This window comes from Arvicanthis niloticus, chromosome 7 (assembly GCF_011762505.2).
Source record: "Arvicanthis niloticus isolate mArvNil1 chromosome 7, mArvNil1.pat.X, whole genome shotgun sequence".
Taxonomy (NCBI): domain Eukaryota; kingdom Metazoa; phylum Chordata; class Mammalia; order Rodentia; family Muridae; genus Arvicanthis; species Arvicanthis niloticus.
This window is the reverse complement of record NC_047664.1, coordinates 33,379,642-33,387,974: the sequence shown is the minus strand read 5'-3', so window position 1 is coordinate 33,387,974 and position 8,333 is coordinate 33,379,642. Positions and strand designations below refer to the sequence as shown.

The following is an 8,333-nucleotide window of genomic DNA, read 5'->3' as shown; positions in this document are numbered from 1 at the left end:
TTCTCTTACATCTGAAACCCCCACTTGTCACCCTTGATAACCACTGGCCAGTGTTCTCCAAGACCACACTCATTCCTATCATTAAAAGTAGTCACAGAGCAAAGGTGTTGAGGGCAAGAGAGAAGAGAGTTAGCTAAACTTGACATAAGCTATAGTCATCTTAGTGGAGGAACCTTCAATTGAGAAAATACCTCCATAAGATCAGGCTGTTGGCAGGTCGGTAGGGTGCTAATTCGTAACTGATGGGGGTGGACTCAGCCCATTGTGGGTGGTGTAACCTCTGGGTTCTGCAGGGAAAAAAAGGCTGATTAAGCCAGGAAGCAGCAAGACAGGAAGCAGCACCTCTCTGTGGCCTCTGCATCAGTCCCTGACTCCAGGTTCCAACCTGGTTTGAGTTTCTGCCTTGACTTCCCTCAATGGACTGTGATTCAGGATACATAAACCAAACATACTTTTCTCCCCAAGTGGCTTTTGGTCATGGTATTTTATAGCAGCCATAGAACCCTAACTAAAATACTGTGTCATTACGTCTTAGTTTATTAGCCACACAAGAAATAATTACAATGTTTCAATAGCTGGGACCTATGCTGACTCCCAGCCCAGCCACCATCCTACACTGAGTTGTCTTGATATTACCTCAAGCTGGACTGATTAGAAGTTAAGGTCCTGTGACACTAAACCCAGAGACACACAGATACAGATGACCCCATCAGCATCTTTTAGGTCTGGTTAGTGTTCAGTGTTGGAATTCTTTACATACTAGAGCTCAAGATTTTGCTTCATTCCACAGAAGCAAGATAAGGTCTGTCTGACTGACGACATTTGACTTGGAGAACCAGACTTCTGTGCCCTGGCCTCTTGCTCCTGAATTCCAGTTATGCTGGCCTTGACATGGATTGTGAACATTCATTACCCACTGTACTGGTCCCACTTCCTTGGTCATGAACTTCCTTCCTGTTTGTCCCAAGTAATTCCGAGGGCTTTCTCTGGTACTCTTTGCATCAACTTCTTTGGTTTAATGGACTTAGAGGAAAGCAAAGTACATAAACCACAAACAATATCAGGATTCAGAATGTCTGAATTAAAGCATACTGGTAAGAGCTGCCCTATAGGTGAGTGTTGCTAAGTTGCTTAAAGATTCAAGAATGTTCTGAGTTTGAGACCAGCCTGGTCTATAGAATGAGTTCCATGACAGCCAGGACAACAAAGAGAAATCCAGTATTGAAAACAAACAAACAAACAATCTAGGAGCAGGGAAACCTGAGATCTCTTAGTGCAGGGAAAAGGCACATCACAGCAAAGCAGATTGCAGGAAAGAATACTCTACACAGAAAACAGGTCAACCAAGCACACTGGGATGTGAAACCATGAGTTCAGCATTTCTGGACCTAAGATCCAACTATGAGGGGAGACCTATAGGAAGCATGTAGCAAACCTCTGAGAGGCCTTAAACGTCACCTTCTATCCCCAAGTCTCTGAGGACAAGTGACCATTGGAACACTTTTTTCTCTTGTGCAGGTTATAAGATGGGACATCCACTGTCTAATTACTCTCAGCCCCTTGTAAAGACACAAGAGATGCTGAAGACATATGAGAGATGCTGAATACTCCTGAGAGATGCTGAATACTCCTGAGAGAGAGATGCTGAATACTCCTGAGAGTTGATGAATACTCCTGAGAGATGCTGAATACTCCTGAGAGATGCTGAATACTCCTGAGAGATGCTGTATACTCCTGAGAGATGCTGAATACTCCTGAGAGAGAGATGCTGAATACTCCTGAGAGTTGATGAATACTCCTGAGAGATGATGAATACTCCTGAGAGATGCTGAATACTCCTGAGAGTTGATGAATACTCCTGAGAGATGATGAATACTCCTGAGAGATGCTGAATACTCCTGAGAGATGCTGTATACTCCTGAGAGATGCTGAATACTCCTGAGAGAGAGATGCTGAATACTCCTGAGAGTTGATGAATACTCCTGAGAGATGATGAATACTCCTGAGAGATGCTGAATACTCCTGAGAGTTGATGAATACTCCTGAGAGATGATGAATACTCCTGAGAGATGCTGAATACTCCTGAGAGATGCTGTATACTCCTGAGAGATGCTGAATACTCCTGAGAGATGATGAATACTCCTGAGAGATGCTGAATACTCCTGAGAGATGCTGTATACTCCTGAGAGATGCTGAATACTCCTGAGAGATGATGAATACTCCTGAGAGATGATGAATACTCCCGAGAGATGATGAATACTCCCGAGAGATGCTGAATACTCCCGAGAGATGCTGAATACTCCTGAGAGATGCTGAATACTCCTGAGAGATGATGAACACATGTGAGAGATGCTTAATACCTGAAGACTTTGTGCTCACTTCCATCTGCACATCGGCTTTGCCTGTTTCAATCGGGATATTTCAGAGCCCCTTTGGGCAATGAGAAAAATATGACTAAGTTTTCTGTGTCTGGGATCCTTTCCCACATTCTGAGTTCTACATCTTCATCATAAATGAACAAACGAGTTGGCCCAAGTCCACATATATGCAGTGTTGATTTATAACTGATAAGCAAACCCAAGTGAGCCTATACTAGCCAACAATGGCGAGGCCCATCTTCAAAGTCCTTTCTTATTTTTAAGCTCCTTATTTTGTATGAGAGATTTGCTCCTAGTCACTATCTAAATGTTTAGAAACATTTTCTAATTAGTTTCTCAAAGTTTTTCTTTTTTCACTTGGCAAGCTAAGCTAAGCTATAAAGCAGAAGTGACAGAGGAAGTAAAAAAAATTCTGTGACAGTAAAGGGAGTTCTTTCAATGAAAGATAATTGCTGGAATTTCGACAAGTTATTTTCTGTACTTTTCTGCATGTATGTTTTTGGTGTGTGTGTGCACACAGCCGTGCATGTGAGAGTATATGTGCATGCATGTGTGCACATACTCAAAACTTGGGCCTAATATACTGGCAGCCAACCTTTTTTAGTCATTACCAGGTTCAGAGATCCTTGGACCTCGGGATGTGCCAGGGAATCAGCTCCCTCAGTGTGTTCCTGATTTCCCCTCATCAGCACCACCTCGGCTTTGGTTGCCACTAGCATCCTGTCTCATCCATTCCAGCTGAAATGTTTCAGAAAGTTTCAGCATCTCAGAAAGAAATCACTGTGTGCAGCTCACCCCCTCAGTTCTGGTGGCTTCATGCTGCCCCTCCCCTTAGGGGCAAGATGTTTCTCCTTTGCCTCTTGTGGATGCATTTAGTGATTAGCTTTCATCGTCTGAAAGTATCAGAGAGCACGTAAGCTCTGGGAGGTTATAGTCAAGTGGTTAGCCTACAAATCAGGGGCATGTGGAGGTTGTCACATTTCCTCCCTATTGTGTGGAAATACATGAAACAGTATATCTGAGGAGAAGTGAGTGTTATCTTTGTTGTAGATTAAGTCATATGCACTTGTGCCTCACATGCAAGATACAACATCTCCTCAAATTCCTTTACATAATCCAAACTTCTTTTCCCACAGTCCTCGTTTCTCCATGTTTCCTTCTACCTTGTGATTTTGTCTTATACAGCTCTTCCTCATTAGCCAGATCTCACAATTACACTGCTTGCCCTCAGCAGAGGCTTGAGTATATACGTGGTAGTGTCTGCACATACCTATATATTTAAAAGTGGGCCACGGTTGTACAAACTAGCATTGTAGGAAGACTGAGACAAAACTCAGGGCCAAGGACCATGGCCAGGCTCTGTAAATGGCAGCTGGCTCCTAGGCCTCACATGTAACTTGGCATTGTCATGGCCCATTCTCAGGCCCTGCCTTCTCTGTGTCTAGTCTCCCCGCATCCATGTGCTTCCCAGTAGATTCAGGAGTGCTGAGGTGACCTCTTCCCAGTATCTTAAGATCTGTTGGGTGAGCGAATAAATTAATGGCAGGACCCTATTTTAACCATCTCTTCACAATCAAGGTTGTCCTTTGCCTTCACCTTTAACCTGATAATGACCTCTGATCCCCTGTGTCCCACACTGAAAGGGTTCAATTCTCTATTCTGAATGAGATTTTATAGTTTCATGTTAAGACTTTCCCTCCATGTTAGATTCCTTCCCTCCCCTGCTGGTAATACAATTATTACCACTTTAATTTTGGTCATACTGTTGATCTTCCCTGTAATTTTCCAGTTAGCAATCAGGTTCCAGTTGCAAACATTCAATGGTAAGTTGCTTCAGTCCCTCCCCATCCTATTATAGATCCTGCACTGGCCACTGACCCCTCTTCTCATGGACAGCTGTCAGAATTTATGTGGCAGGCTATGTGAGGTATGGAAGTGTGTGGCAGAATTCCTCAGTTCTACAGATTCCAAGCATTGTCAATCTCATTGGAGCGTCATCTTAGGAGAACATCCAGGCCTCGTGCTGACACAGCGGGAGCAACTCATCTTCAAGTTTGTCCTTTCTTTCCACCAGGTGACCGGGGTGTGTCTAATCAATAATCAGCAGAGACGCTGTACTCCAAGTGTCCTTTGGACTAGTATCCTCATAAACTATCACAGCATGGGTGAGAAGGGTAAGTGTTATCTGTGAACTAACCTCATATGAGAACTGTTTTGTACATGGCTGCTGTAGAATTCCAAAGCGTATTTTCTCTGAAGACACTCTTTATCAGGAAGAGGAAAGGAGGCATTAAATCTTGCAGAAGTGCGTGAGGACCAAAGATAGACTTAGAGACTACTGTTTCATTCAGTAACCACACACCACCATGAAAGGATTGCGGATCAGTGACCACACACTATCCCAAGAAGACTGCGGATCAGTAACTATGCACCACTCCAAGAAGACTGCAGATCAGTGACCATATTTTACCATGAGATGACTGGTTCAGTAGCAGCAGTGATGTTAGAATTAAGGCATGTGACACAGGACAGAAAACTATCTTTGCTCTATGAACATTTGTGTAGTTAAAGCTTTTATAGATGTTTATGAATAATGTCTTATTCTCTATTTCATTTTAAAACAAAAACCGAGTTTCATTGCTGAACGTTTTATAGGTGACATGTTAGCTTAATTTAGAAACTGCTTGAATGTAACTAAAGACTTTTTCTATTAAAAAGTAATGATGGATATTTTATCTATCTACATTACAGATGTTATCCTTTTTCCACATCCCCCCCAAGAAACCCCTTATCCCATCCTCCCTCCTCCTATTTCTATGAGTGTGTGCCCCCACCCATCCACACACCCCCACCTCCCTGCCCTTGAATTCTCCCTCACTGGGGCAACCAGCCTTCAAGGGACCAAGGCCCTACTCTCCCACTGATATCCAATAAGGCCATCCTCCATTACATATACAGCTGGAGATATGGGACCGTGTGTGTTCCCAGGCTAGCTGTTTATACCCTGGGAACTCTGGTTGGTTGGTATTGTCACTCTTCCAATGGGGCCTCAAGCCCCTTTAACTCCTTTAGTCTTCTCTCTAACTCCTCCACTGGGGACCCTGTGATCAGTTCGATGGTTAGTTGCAAGCATCCACACTCTACCACTGACCCATACAGCTAGCTAGTGCAATAGTTTTAGACAATTCTAGACAGATTTTAGCATTTTATTTAGTCTTATTTTTTTCAGCATACTGAGATACAATTGGCAAATAAAAATCATGTATCTTTGATATGTTCAACTTGCTGATTTGCTATACACAGATATGAAATATTCACCACAACTCAGCTAATTAATGTTTGTCACTTTGCTTTATTTTCTTTGTGAAAACATAAATATTCTCTCCTCTTGGTGAGGCAGGTACAAGGACACAACACAATGTTTTTAACTGCACTCACATGCTTTGTTCCAGATCTCCAGAAGGCATGTGACTATTTAACTCAAAGGTTTTCTACAGTACAAATGCCATCTGCTCCTCATAGCTGAGCTCAGAACAGAACCTGCTTTTACATTCTCAAGGAGCCTGGCTTTCAGGGCCAGGGTAGATGGCAATGACCATGTGCATACACCTTATGATGAAAACTGTATGTACACATTGATGCTGAGGATGACTGTGGACACACCCTGGCCCCTACATGATGACAAGCCTTGTGAAGGCCTTCCAGAGTTCTATTTTAGCAGAGGTTGATTAGCCAAGACTGGCATTTGAAAGACTCACTTTTCTATTGCTTTCTAGTCAAAATCAGCATACTATTACTTGAAGGAGAACTCAATCAGCAAAGGAAGCATTCTTGTGTTCTACTTTGCTTCTATTGCTGTGATTAAATAGTATGACAGTAACACAGAGAGGTGTGTTAGTTAGGGTTACTATCACTGTGATGCACATCATGATGAAAAAAACAAAGTGGAGCTAAGGGGTTTATTTCACTCACAGATCACTGGTGCAGGGACCTAGAGGAGGCAAGACCGGATGCAGAAGCCATGGGTGGGGTGCTGATTACTGGCTTGATCCTGATGGGTTGCTCAGCCTGCCTTTTTATAGAACCCAGGACTACCAGCCTAGGGATGGAATCACCCACAATGGGCTAGGGCTCCACCCCCCAGGAATTACTACTTAAGAAATTGCTCTATAGGCTTGCCTACAACCTCTCCAATGACTAGCTTTTTGTCACATTGGCATAAAGTAGCCAGTACCAGAGATAGTTTGTTTCAGCTTACAATTCTCAGATAATAAGTCATCATTAAGAGCTGTTGGGGCAATAACTCAAGGCAAAGCCTGAAGCAGAAACCATGGAAGAATGCTGCCTACTGGTTCACTCCTAGGTTCATGTTAACTTAGCTTTTCAATACAGCCCAGGCTCACCTGCCCAGGGATAACACTTCCCCTGGTGGTCTGGGTCCACTTACATCAAAAAGCAATCAAGCACATGCCCCACAGACATGCTCACAAACCAATCTGACCTAGGCGATCCTCCAACTTAGATTCCCTTAGATAACTCTGGGCTGTGTCAGTTGACACCTGGTGCTAACCAGGATACCATGACTATGTACTGCTAGATCAGAAAGCCAGTGCCAAGGATATCACTTTTGTGAATGTTCCTCTCTGGGTAAGGATAGGAGGTTTGCTACTACCAGGCATCAGTGGTTTGTCTATGGCTACATTATAATACAGCAAAACTTTGTCATACTCAGAGAAAAAGTTAAGGATGCCTTGATATTTTGAATGTGGTTGCCATGTATTTTTGAAGTTAAGTGGAGGATACTGTGTGTGTTGCCAGCCATTCATTTATAATCCGGAGTTGCCAAAATATCACAAGGAGAAACCACCCACCTAGATAACAGATTGGTTTGTGAGCATGTCTGTGGGGCATATTCTTGATTGTTGATGTAAGTGGACCCAGCCCACCAGGGGAAGTGTTGTCCTTAGGCAGGTGAGCCTGGGCTGTATTGGAAAGCTAAGTTAACATGGGCCTGGGCGTGAACCACTAGGCTTCCAGTGTGCAACTATGGTAAATGCCCTGAAAAGGCAGCAAGAGGTATCAGAGAAGCATCCCTGGAGGAGCTTTAGTCTGGGGAGGGTGCTGGGTGGGAATCAGACAGATTGCCCACAGGCACACACATCTGAACACTTGGTTTTCAGGCGTGGCACTGTTTGAGAAGGTTATGGGACCTTTTGAAGGATGAGCCTTGCTGAAGGATGTACGTCACTGGGTTTAGCCTGGCTCCACTTTCTGTTCATTCTTTCTCATTCTCTTGAATCTATGCCTTCCCTGGTAGGAAGGGCTGTATCCCCTCTGGAACTGTGAACTAAAACAAACTCTTTTTCATCAAAGTTTCTTGATCATGCTTTGATCGTGGTCTTTAAAAACATTTATTTATTTTATGTGATATGGGTGTTTTGTCCATATACATGTCTTTGCCCCCTAAGTGCTTGCCTATGGCAGAAGAGGGCATCAGAATCCCTGGAACGGGAGGTATATGTTTATGAAGCATCAGATTTGTGCTGGGAATTGAATCTAGATTTTTTTTGGAAGTGCAGCCAGTATGCTTAACTGCAGAACCATCTCTCCAGCTCCCTGGTCATGGTATCTTATCACAGCAACAGAAAAGTAATGAGAATAGACGGAAGGAAGGAAGTGTACAGTATGTGATTAGAAGTCCCAGGAGAGAAAATTTTGTCTCAATAGAATGTCCTAGTTTGCTCTCTATTACTGTGTGAAATATCATGACCAAAAGCATCCTTTGGAGTAAGAGGTATATTTGACTTATACTGTCAGGTCAAACACAGTCCATCATTGAGAGAAGTCAGAGCAGGAACTCAGAGCAGGAATTGAAGTAGAAACCATGAAGGAATGCTATTTACTGGCTTCTCAGTGGCTCATACTTAGAGCACTTTCTTCTATAGCTCAGACCCC

General features: G+C 43.3%; 1 long non-coding RNA gene across 1 annotated transcript in view; it reads left to right on the top strand.

Annotated features, from left to right (window-relative positions):
* LOC143443057 (uncharacterized) overlaps window positions 1-5,101 on the top strand; it is a 50,233-nt gene extending 45,132 nt beyond the window's left edge. The window contains exon 4 of the long non-coding RNA XR_013111759.1: window positions 1,519-5,101. This is a non-coding gene — a long non-coding RNA (uncharacterized LOC143443057). The remainder of the gene's footprint in view (window positions 1-1,518) is intronic.
* Window positions 5,102-8,333: the final 3,232 nt, after the last annotated feature.